Genomic DNA, 12425 nt, shown 5'->3' with positions numbered 1-12425 from the left:
TCTGTGAGCTGCTCTAGTGAATTATCAAATCTGAGGGAAGGGTTGTAGGAACCCCTGAATTTGTGCTCAGCAAGGCAGAATTGTGGCAACCTTGGGGTTCTGGGATCCCCAGATCTTGTGGCTGGGATCTGAAGTGGGGGCTGAATGGGACTGAGCCTTCAACTTATGGGGTCTGGGCTAACTCTGGGTACTTAGAACTGAATCAACTTGTATGACATCCAGTTGATGTTGGAAAATTATTAGTGTTGGAAAATGACACAATTACATTGATTTTTGGATGTTAAACTAATCTTGCATTCCTGAGATAAATCCCACTGGGTCATGGTATATAATCTTTCTTATATGTTTGTTTTATCTGGATTCAGTTTGTTAATATGTTGGCCTCTATGTTCATGAGGAATATTTGACTGTAGTTTTTCTTGCAATGTCTTTGGCTTTGGTATCAGGGACATACTGGCCTCATGGAATGAGTTGGATTCCCCTCCTCCTCTATGGTCTGAAATAATTTGATAATTTAAACATTTGATACAATTCACAAATGAAGCCATCTTTGGCCCAGAGATTTCTTTGTGGGAAGAGTTTTAATTATTAATTTAATTTCTTTATTTGTTATAGGTCTTTTCAGATTTCCTAATTCTTCTTGAATCAGTTACAGTGTCTTTCTAGGAGTTTGTCCATTTCACTTGAGTGGTCAAATTCTCCTTCTCCTTCCGTAGTTAACTTTCATCAATATGCCATGTAGTTCACGTTGGAAGTTGCAACATTTCCTCATTGACTCTTGCTCACCACATTTACACCTACAATTATCACTGCAGAGCTTGACCATGCCCATGTCGAGTAGGAAGATAAGTCCTATTCCCTTCAAGGTCCTTCTAGCTAGACTGAGAATCAAATTGACATAAGACAGATTAACAAGAGAAAACCAAATCTAGTTTGGTACGTATGAGGAATCCGCACCAACATGAGATTCCAAAGACAGCCAGGCAACATGAGGCTTAGATGGGCTAAAGAGGATAGGGTCTGGGGAAACAAAGGGGGGGAATACCACTAGAAATGTTTGGAAAACCAAGATTGCCCTGTTATACAAATACGTTCCTTAGGTAAAAAGGAATCTCTGTTAATGGCCCTCTTTCTGGGGCGCCTGGGTGGCTCAGATGGTTAAGCGTCTGCCTTCGGCTCAGGTCATGATCCCAGGGTCCTGGGATCGAGTCCCGTATCGGGCTCCCTGCTCCTTGGGAGCCTGCTTCTCCCTCTGCTTCTCTCTCTCTCTCCCTCTCTCTCTCTGTCTCTCATGAATGAATAAATAAAGTCTTTAAAAAAAAATGGCCCTCTTTCTGATACAGTCTCCTTTCTGATGTGAATTTAGGCAGTTGAACAGAGGTAAGGAGCTTCTCCTGAATCTGCTGGGTTTTGATTGCTTTTAAAATAATGATTGAGGGGCGCCTGGGTGGCTCAGTCAGTTAAGGCTCTGCCGTTGGCTCAGGACATGATCCCAGGGTCCTGGGATGGAGTCCCACATCAGGCTCCCTGCTCAGGGGGGTGCCTGTTTCTCCCTCTCCCTCTGCCTGCCACTCCCCCTGCTTGTGGTCTCTCTCTCACTCTCTGTCAAATAAATAAATAGAATCTTTTAAAAAATAAAATAAAATTGCATTTCAAAATAATCTTCATGCCAAAGTGGCCCATCTTGGGGAGACCTGCCCTTGGCCCCTACATCCATCACCCTATCATACACTTGAGATGGGTATGGTATTAAGAGAGGTACAAATACAGGAAATTCAAGGTATGCATACCTCCTGCACTGGAACATAGAACACACCTCAGGTTACTTCACTGCGGCTGATCAGCTCTGTAGCAATAAGAAAAGTTTATAGGCAGCTATACACTGCATTCATTGTTCTGGCGCCAAGAAACAAATAATGATGTACCACTAATGGGCTTTTCCAAACAGGTTATTATAACTTTCTTTCTTAAAAAAAAAAAAAAATTGGGGCGCCTGGCTGGTTCAGTCAGTAGAATATAGGACTCTTGCTCTCAGGGTCAGGAGTTCAGGCCCCAAACTGGGAGTAGAGCTTACTTTAAAAAAAATTAATAGTGTGAAAATTAATAAAGGAAAACCTCGTTAATATGGAGTTGGGTTGTCCATTGTATTTCCAACAAAGAGACCAAAGGTGCAAGGCCTCAGGAAGGTTAGCTATTACTTTACTATGCCAGCAGGAGGAAGGAAGGTTTCCTCCTACCAAGCAACAACCCAGCCAATGAGAGACAGTCATAGCCCAGCCAATGAGAGAGAGTCACAGCCCAGCCAATGACAGACTGTCACAGCTCAGCCAATGAGAAGCCCCCATACGTCCAACTCCCAGTTTACTCCAGTGGACTTTCTGTTTACAACAGCCTTCGCAGCAGCGCCTTTGCGCCATAAAAGAGCCTGCTCTCCTTTGTTCTGTGGACCTGCCTGTGGCTCTGCCGTATTTTGTGTGTGGTGTAAAGCAACTTTTTGCTCTTCCCAAATACACCCATCTTTTGCTTGTAAAATGACTGGTTTTATTTATTTTTAAGGTTAACAGTAGCAGCAACAACCCATTGTGAGCTGGCCACTACCCACAGATGAATAGCCCAGCCATCCAGAGACCACAGTGCAAAGGAGGAGGCTGCTTAAATAGAAAGGATTACATAGGTGACCATTATCAAGGCAATTCTTCTCTCTCTGTGCCAGAATGAGTGGTCTCTTACTGGACACTCAAAGCATGCTTTTGGACTTTTTACCTCCTTTAAGGACACAGCTCCTGTCTTTTGGCTCCAAGAAAATCCTTTTAGAAACTTGGCAGGAGAAGCCCTGCCTAGCAAGATGGCGCTGCCCGTGTTGTTGCACCTGTTCTCCAAGCTGTTGGCTCCTGCCAAGGCTCCCAAGCAGCTCTTCAGCGCAAAGTTCTACCTTCGGGAGCACCACATGACAGACCTCACTGGCTGAAAGTTGGACTGACCTTGGGCACCTCTGTCTTCTTGTGGATCTCTCTCATCAAGCAACATAATGAAGATGTTTTAGAGTATAAAAGAAGCAATGGGTTGGAATAAACTATTGAAATACTGATATGGTATGCTCCATATAGTGATTATACTAGTTCCTTTGGATTCACCAATCTGTTGAGTCGTAAACGTGAGAAGAAGTTATATGTGAATGTATGTCAAATCAGCATTTGTGTTTTGCGTCATTAAATGAAAAAATAAAAATATTTCTGTATTCCTCAGATTAAAAAAAATTGGCAAGAAAGAAAACAACAAAACTTAAGGCTGCAGGAGTGACTAGAACAGAAAGAAGCCAGTCAAGAGAAATCATGGGCCATGGGGTGTGAAATGATGCATCTGCTCAGATAATAAGGAAAGGGACTGGGGTCCTGCACCCCAACAGATTTAGGTGACTTAGCTTTGGGTGGAGTCAGGGTGGGGATCAGTTTGCACCAAGATTTAGGACACACAGGTGTGTTTCTGTGCTATATTGGGAATTAGGAAGACTTTTCTGTAACCATGTGCTAAGTTTTAAATATTCTCTGAGGTTCCTTCCACGTCTACACCTTATGATTCCAGGGCTTCCCTCTGAATCTGCTACGTTTCCGTATGTTCAAAAGCATAATAGAACAATAACTATTCAGTCGCCAACTACTTACCAAGGGTCACCTTATAGCTCAGATCTATACTAGTTGTAATTAAGAAATATATTTGGCCTTTGTCCTCAGTTGTAGCACAGAGCTCCTAAAACCCCTGGGATTTCCTGGCTGATAGGAGTGTCTTTTGTTATTCATATGAGCCCTTTTGAGCACCCCTGAGTTTATGGTAATGAGGATAATTAGGATGGGGGCCCCTAGAGAGCCTCAGAGTGGGGCTGCTATCTGAAAGACCAAGTACTTACAACAGTGTCTGGCATCGTTAAGCACTCGGTATTTAATAGTGAAGTCTATAAACATAGAAAATTAGTCTTGGAAGGTCCAGTTTTGGAGGGCATGATGGTACAGTGAATGTGCTGGGGCTCATCTAGTGTATCAGTATTTAATATGAAAGATGCAAATAATCATGCCCTGCTTTGGGCTATTTGCCTTTCACTATTTACACTTTCACTTGCAATGATTATCCTGATCCAGAAAGGAATTAAATGATAAAGCTGATCTCTCAGGAAAGGAAACAGACTGTATACCAAACACAGTGCACCTTATTTATTCTGCAAAGCAAGGAGACAGGCCAAAATGGTGCCTAAGTCAGAGCGTTTGCTGGTGCCAAGGTGATGACTGTAACATTGAGGCTTGAGCAATGGAAAGTTGAACAAGGCAAAAGGGCCCACGGCAACCACCAGGCTGAACGCAAACAGGCTCATTAAACCACAGGCCCTAACTGACCAATGGGTTACTTACAACCAGGCACAGTTCCTAAGGTTACCAAAAAAGGGAAAATTCCATCCGTCCCCATACTCCCTCACTCCACCCTGTAACTATAGCCCCTCATCACCACTTCGTGGCAGACTCTCTCTTTTGAGGTCCTGCCCGCTGCGCCCTTGCCGTGTATTCAATAAACTACTATCTCTTTTGTTCTGCCTTGGGGGGATTCTTTCGACTGCACCACAGGATGCCCCATGATGGCCTTCAGTCTAAAGCAAGTTCTGGATGCAAAGCAAATCATTTTCGCAAAATAGCGTGCACACTGTGGATTTGGGTCCAGCCACCTTCAGGAGGAAAGGGAGCCCAGATGCTCCTGCCTGGCTCCCTCTGACAGCCACATCAATTCGACAGACTACTTACCCAACATGCCAGCTGACAACATTTGCTGTACTCCTCTCTTATTTGAATGGTTGTAACAACATAAAAGAAGCAGAGAAAAAACATCTGCTTTTTTCTCAATATGCTCTCACAGTGTCTACAAGATGAGTCATTAAAAGACTTTGCTTTCAGTTCATGTGACAATTATCCCCGAAGATCCCTTTTAAAATGTAAAATAGAGGGGGAAAAAAAAAAGTCAAACAAGCTTAGAATATAAACAAAGAAGATTGAAGAATTGGGAATATCTGACAACATTTTAAGGAAGAAAAGAAAATAAGAGGACCTACGAATTGAAATGCAGCCGAAAAGAAATACCCAAATGAGTCTCTTTTGGATTTGATGTCTCTAAAATGGCAATCAGTTTTTTCTTTAAATTATCTGTCTCAGTTCTCACAGAATTAGGGCAGAACTACTCCTCATAAAAACATCAAACCTTCCAGATTTAACAGCAGCTCAGAAAACCAAGTCACAACCAAACGTACCCAGTGCTCACAGACTAAGACTGTTTGTATACAAAGTTGAAAATAATGTCAAGTTTGAAAGCCACTGTAAAACATCATAGTTTCTTGGCCCACCAAACTAACAAAAAATATACTTCCTAGTATAAAAAATTTTTTTTAAGATTTTATTTATTTATTTGAGAGAGAGAGAGAGAGAGAGAGCACAAGCAGGGGGAGTGGCTGGCAGAGGGAGAGGGAGAAGCAGGCTTCCCACCAAGCAGGGAGCCCGATGTGGGACTCAGTCCCAGGAGCCCAGAATCATGACCTGAGCCAACGGCAGACGCTCAACTGACTGAGCCACCCACGTGTCCCATAAAATTTAATACATTATGGATCAATAAAAAGAAATCACACTCAAGAGAATAATAAAATAAGCCATAGACAATTGGGAGAAAATATTTGCAAAAGATTAAATGACTGTATTCAACATACACAAAAAAACAAAGAACCTAACAGACACTTCACCAAAGAAGATAACAGACGGCAAATACAAAGATGAAAAGTGCTCCACACAGTGTCTTCGGGGGCGGAGGGGGGAATGCAAATTAAAGCAACAATGAGATACTGGTACACACCTATCAGAATGGCCAAAACCCACAACACTGATGCCACCAAATGCTACTGAGGTTGTGGAGCAACAGGAACTTCCCTGCATTGCTGGTAGAGAATGCAAAATGGTGCAGCCCCGTTGGAAGGCGGTTTGTCAGCTTCTTACCAAACTAACATACTCTTATCATACGATCTAGCCATTGTGCCTGTTGGTATTTACCAAAGGAGTTGAAAACTTAACGTCTACACAAAAAGCTGCACAGAAATGTTTATGGAAGCCTTATTCATAATGTCAAAACCTAAGGTGAATACACCATGCTAAAAGATAAACTGAGGCATATTAAACATGTTAAGAGATTAACAAAAATGGGTTTGAACCCAACAGCATCCAATCTAGCAGATAGAAAGGAGCTCGGAGGAGCTGTACAAAATGAAAGACTTTTATAGGCAGCAGGAAGCAGAAACAAGGGAGCTATACCAGGCAAAAAAAACCAGGTTGGTTATTGCAAGGTTATTTTCCTTTAGGGGATGGCATGGGTCCATCAGGCGATTCCTGATCAACTGGTTTAAGATTCCATTTCTGGGAGAGCTGATATGGTAATGGTGAAGGTGACTTGGGACTTAGCATAAAGGAATTTATTTGAAGCCTGGTCTTGTCTTGTTTTTAACAACCCAGACAAGGGAATATTATTCAGCGCTAAGAAGAAATGAGCTATCAAGCCATGAAAAGGCATGGAGGAATCTTAAATGCATAGCACTAAGTGGAAGAAGCCAATAATGAAAAGGCTACAGACTGTGTGTTTCCAACTAACTACATGACATCCTGGAAAAGGCAGAACTATGGAGACGGTAAAAAGATCAGAGGTTGCCAGGAGGAAGGATAAATAGGAGGGGCACAGAGGGTCTTTAGGGCAGTGAAACTACTCCATACGACACTATAATGTTGGATACATGCTACGTTTGTCCAAACCCACAGAATGTACACGAGGATGAACCCTAATGTAAACAACGGACTCTGGATGATGGTGATGTATCAGTGGAGGTTCATCAGTAGTAGCCAATGTACCACTCCAGTGGGAATGTCAATGGTGGGGGACACTATGCATGAACGGGGGCGGGGTGTATGGGAAATTTCTGTACCTTCCTCCCAATTGCACTAGAAATTAAAGTCTATTTTTTAAATCTAAAAATTAATAATAGTCTACTTTTAATTCAATAAAGTAAAAAGATTTTAAAGAAACAAGCAAAAAAGAAATCCCACAAAATTTTAAGAGTCAGAATATTTCCATGGAATGGGTTTCCATATTTCTTTTTTTAAGATTTATTTATTTATTTGACAGAGAGAGCACAAGCAGGGGAAGCAGCAGAGGCAGAGGGAGAAGCAGACTCCCCGCCGAGCAGGGAGCCCGATGCGGGACTCGATCCCGGGACTCCAGGATCATGACCTGAGCCGAAGGCAGTCGCTTAACCAACCGAACCACCCAGGCGCCCTGGGTTTCCATATTTCTTAAGAAAATATAGACAGTTCTTGGGCGCCTGGGTGGCTCAGTTGGTTAAGCGACTGCCTTCGGCTCAGGTCATGATCCTGGAGTCCCGGGATCGAGTCCCGCATCGGGCTCCCTGCTCGGCGGGGAGTCTGCTTCTCCCTCTGACCCTCTTCCCTCTCGTGCTCTCTCTCATTCTCTCTCTCAAATAAATAAAATCTTTAAAAAAAATATAGACAGTTCTCTTCTTCAGAAATAGGAATTGTAGAGAAGAGTTGTCTGTGTTTTACTTGCTGCAACCTAAACCAAGAGAACCCAACCAAACAAAGTAGTTAGAGTTTAATGAGACATTAACTTTTCAAACCCAATTATCTCTTCAGTAATTCATCTGTCCCACTCTATGGCTGGAATTTGATCCACTTTGCCCGAGACTTCCCTTTTCTTGGAGGACCAAAAATAACAAGAGTGGATACTTAGGTTATATTGATGAGAGAGCAGAAGGCAAGCTGAGGACAAAGCACAAGGTGACACCCCGCAAACCGCCCCCCCCCATTTCTGGGTGGGGAAATGTATTACATTCCTCCGGGAAACTCCCAACTGTCTCAATTCTTTGCTAGAGGGAAAAACAACTTTAGCTTGGTAATAGCCAGGCCTCCAGCATCTTGTAGGTCCTCCTTAGCATATGAAAGTCCTTTTGGACACCTCCCTTTTTCCTTACCTCCCCCAACTCCCAGGTGTATAATCAGCCATTCCTCACAACCCCCGTGCAGCAGCTCTTTCTGCCCACGGGTCCTGCCCCATGGTTTAATAAAATCGCCTTTTTGCACCAAAGATGTCTCAAGAATTATTTCTTGGCCATTGGCTCTGGACCTCACCAACATTCCAAAACTACAATATTACGAAGAATATTTTTTTCAATTACAAAATGAGTGTCTCAAGGGGCATCTGGCTGGCTCGGTTGGTAGAGCATGTGACTCTTGATCTCGGGGTCATGAGTTTGAGCCCCATATTGGGTGTAGAGTTTACTTAAAAAAAAAAGGTGTTGGGGCGCCTAAGTGGCTCAGTTGGTTAAGCATCCGACTCAAGTGCTCGCTTCGGCAGCACATACACTAAAGCATCCGACTCAAGTTCAGCTCAGGTCATGATCTCAGGGTCCTGGGATCGAGCCCCAAATCGGACTCTGCGCTCAGTGCGGAGTCTGCTTGGGATTTTCTCTCTTCCTCTCCTGCCCCTCTCCCTGCTTGTGTTCTGTCTCTCTAAAATAAATAAAATCTTAAAAAATAAAATAAAATTTTAAAAAAGGTGTTAAAAAACCAAAATGAGTGTCTCATTTTGAGGGAAAAAGGAAGGATACACATATTCTATTTAAATGATTTAATTTATAATAAAATGATTCAAGAACAGCAGTGCCAGTTTCTAGAATCTCTCAAATCCTTGCTATCCTGTTTTTGACATTTATTCAAATGAGGCATGCCTAGAAATGGGTTTAGGAGAGCATCATTCTGAGGACAGTTCTAAAGTCCCCTGATACAAAGCTCCTGGGAAGTCTCAGATGGGGGAAATTGGAGATTTTTACCTATTAAAGTCAGGTATATAGTTCTCAAGTACAAGCAAGGCAGAGCAATTTTTTTTTTATGATTTTATTTATGTATTTGAGAGAGCACAAGTGGCAGAGGGAGAGGAAGAAGCAGACTCCCTGCTGAGCAGGGAGCCCGATGCGGGGCTTGATCCCAGGACCCTGGGAACATGACCTGAGCCGAAGGCAGATGCTTCGCCAACTGAGCGACACAGGCGCCCCAGGCAGAGCAAGGATTCCAAGGATTGTGGCCCTAAAGGAAATGTCTGACATTAAACTCAGGGCTAGTTTTCAAGACCTTTCCCTCTGTAGGCTTTTCCTTATCATTGGTGATGAGAAAGAACTATCCCAACCTTATCTATAAGACCCTTCTTAACACGGCTTTGGGCTTGCGCACAACAGGATTAACACAGCAGGTCTGAGACCACCATCCTTGGAAGCTGCTTGCAGACCTGGTCTTTGGCTGGCAGGCAGGCTCTCCGAGCATTTCTAGCCAACAGTTAAGTGCTAAGGGTGGCTCACTGAGCCCTGGCTGTTGGGTCAGACGATGTGGTTTATGCTACATAAGCGCCTGCTTTCTCTCCGGGGGTCTGGCATCCCTGCTTGCGCCAGGCAGAGAGAGCCCAGTGCACACCTGGGGGGCTGTGTCCCCGGTGGGCTCTCCTGGGCAGGAACGTCACACACGTGTTGCTGCCTTTTCCACACTGGGGGAAGAGGGAGCTCTCTCAGCGATCTCGCAGGGTGGAAGAGGGCGTCAACCCCCTCCATTCTGACCTCAGTCAGTACTTTCTAATTAAGTTCTCCTTTCTAGCTTATCTCCTAACACCCTGCGGGCAAAGCATCCCACAGGGGAACTGGAAATACCGCCTCAAAACAATAAGGACTGTCCTGGGCCCGCAAGACCCCGCCTGATTGACACCAAGACAATGATCAACCTGACCTTCGCTGCCCACCATTGTCCCACACTGTCCTTATATAAACCTAGAAGTGTCTCCAACACTTTGGAGACAGTCTTTGAGATGCTGTCTTCCCACTGCTGCCTCACCCAAATAAATTCCCTTCTCGTTTCCCCACCACTTGTTTCGCTGGCTTTGCACTTGGTCAGCAGCGAGGGGCCGAAATTGGTCTGTTGGGGTCTCCAGGGCCAGGTGCTCATGTGCCCCAGCTACAAGGGGAGGGAGAGCTTAAGGAAGCCTGTGCCTGGATTCCTCCAGACTCTGCCTGGGTCTTCGTCCCCTGTGACCCATCCTTACCCTGTCACCGTAATAAACCTTAGCCGTGGGTACACTTTTAAGCTAATTCCCGTGATTCCTTCCAGTAAATCTTCCAACTTAGGGGGGGTCCTGGGGTCCCTTGAAACACAATCACTTATGCTCCCCCCAGTTTATTATTATTTTTAAAGATTTTATTTATTTATTTGACAGAGAGAGACACAGCGAGAGAGGGAACACAAGCAGGGGGAGTGGGAGAGGGAGAAGCTGAGAAAAGGAGCCGGACGTGGGGCTTGATCCCAGGACCCCGGGACCATGACCTGAGCCGAAGGCAGTCGCCTAACAACAGCCACCCAGGCGTCCCTATTATTTTTAATTGTAGTGAAACACGCATAACTGTACCATCTTCACCATTTTGAAGTGTACAGTTAAGCAGCATTAAGCACATTCACGATGCGCAACTGTCACCACTCTCCACCCACAGGACTCTTACCCTCCCCAGAGGACACTTTATATGTGCTGTCAAAAAACAAAATTCGGGCGCCTGGGGGGCTCAGTCAGTGAAGCGTCTGCCTTCGGCTCAGGTCGTGATCTCAGGGTCCTGGGATCGAGTCCTGCGTCGGGGTCCCTGCTCAGTGGAGTCTGCTTCTCCCTCTCCCTCTCCCCCCTGCCTTCAATCTCTCTCTCCCTCCCTCTCTCTGATAAATGATCATCTTCCCTGACGGTAAGGGCAAGGGGTCTTACCACGCAGGTTCCCTCATCTTCCTTTGCAGTTTGGAGAAGGCCCACGTGACAGATTACCTCATCGATGCTGATCAGAAAATTCCTCACTGACCGGTTCAGGCTACACGACAAGGAGTGTAGGTATTAAGTCCAGATTTGGCTACTTGGTTTAAGTGATGCCATTTTGGGCCTGTGGTTTTCTTTTTAACCCCATTAAACACACTTCCCCATTCCTCCACCCACCCAGGCCCTGGCAACCACTATTCTACTTTCTGTCTCTATCAATTTGACTGTTTTAGGTATTTGACACACATTTTTTTTGTCCTTTTGTGACAGGCATATCTCAGTATAAATATTCTCAAGGTTCATCCGTGTTGTAGGTGTTAGCGCTTTACACCTTTGCCAAACGATCCTCCCCTGCATGAACAGCCCGATCATGTTTATTCATTCATCTGTGATGGAGACTTGGGTTGTCGCCACCTTTTGGCTACTGTAAATAATCCTGCTGTAAACGGGTTATACAAGTATCTCTTCAAGTTCCTGCTTTCAGTGGTGTTGGGTATATACCCAGAAATGGAATTGCTGGATCATATGGTAATTCTAGTTTTAGTTTTTTCTGGAACCACCCTACTGTTATCCATAAAGGCTGCACTATTTTACGTTCCCACCAAAAGTTTTCAAGCCTTTGGGTATGGGAAAACTCTGGGGAGGGGTTGGGGAGCTCTTCATACTAGTGGAGAAGATATCTATGATTCAATCAAGGTTGTTCAAAGTCTCAACCAAATTTCAATATATACCCTCATTAAATTTTCGATAAAAGAGCACTGCACCCATATTTACACACACACACCCCCGTGTGAAACCAAGCTAAGACTTACTACACACAGATGTGAAGATAAAATTATTTGACAAAGTGTATGAGACAAGTATAAAAATTAAACTCTTTATTTCATTGTCACATTTCCTTCTTAACTCAAATATGAAAAAAATGTAAAAGATGAGCTTAATGTTACCAGTCATCTGAAGAGCCCACCAGGATTGACACTATTCATAGACATAAAAAACCAAGTAAAAACAAAACCCCAGAAAACACAATGTGAGTACAGAATTTCAAATGAGTATGATTGCACATATCGGTTGGATGCAGCCCGGAAGTCATGTTCCTGACTATGCACCACACCCTATTTCATTTCCTTCTTGACAGGAGTTACTAGGAATCCTCCTAGTGGACTTGAGATGCTATGGCTTTCTTGGAGGGAAGTATTCTGTGTCATTAACAGAAGCTACTTAACCTCTACCAGCCTCGTTTTGCAGATCCATTATGAGCAAATGGAGTGAGAGCCCAGGAGATGTGATGTGGGAATGCAGGGCCTAGTGTGAGCTTAAATGCAAGGGAGTTTAAGCCTGGTGTTTTAAGCAGCCTCGTAAGATGGTCCAGAGGATCCCTGACTCCTGGTACTCACCCCTTGTGAAATTCCATCCAGAACTACTGACTTGCGTCTAACAAAAAGAATATAGCACAAGTGATGGGATGTCACTTTTGAGATTAAGTAACAAAAGACTGTGAATTCTGTCTTGCT

The 12425-nt window shown here is 44.1% G+C and overlaps 1 long non-coding RNA gene across 1 annotated transcript; it reads right to left on the bottom strand.

The window, feature by feature from the left end:
* Positions 1 to 626: 626 nt before the first annotated feature.
* Positions 627 to 2203, bottom strand: LOC113907949. Its single transcript, XR_003515321.1, has 3 exons — positions 2116 to 2203; positions 1791 to 1846; positions 627 to 881 (listed from the first exon to the last, which is right to left on the bottom strand). It is a non-coding gene; the product is annotated as an uncharacterized LOC113907949 (long non-coding RNA).
* Between the last annotated feature and the right edge of the window lie 10222 nt (positions 2204 to 12425).

Source organism: Zalophus californianus, chromosome 16, assembly GCF_009762305.2.
Source record: "Zalophus californianus isolate mZalCal1 chromosome 16, mZalCal1.pri.v2, whole genome shotgun sequence".
Taxonomy (NCBI): Eukaryota; Metazoa; Chordata; class Mammalia; order Carnivora; family Otariidae; genus Zalophus; species Zalophus californianus.
Note: the sequence above shows the minus strand (reverse complement) of the source record. Positions and strands in the feature narration are given on the sequence as shown.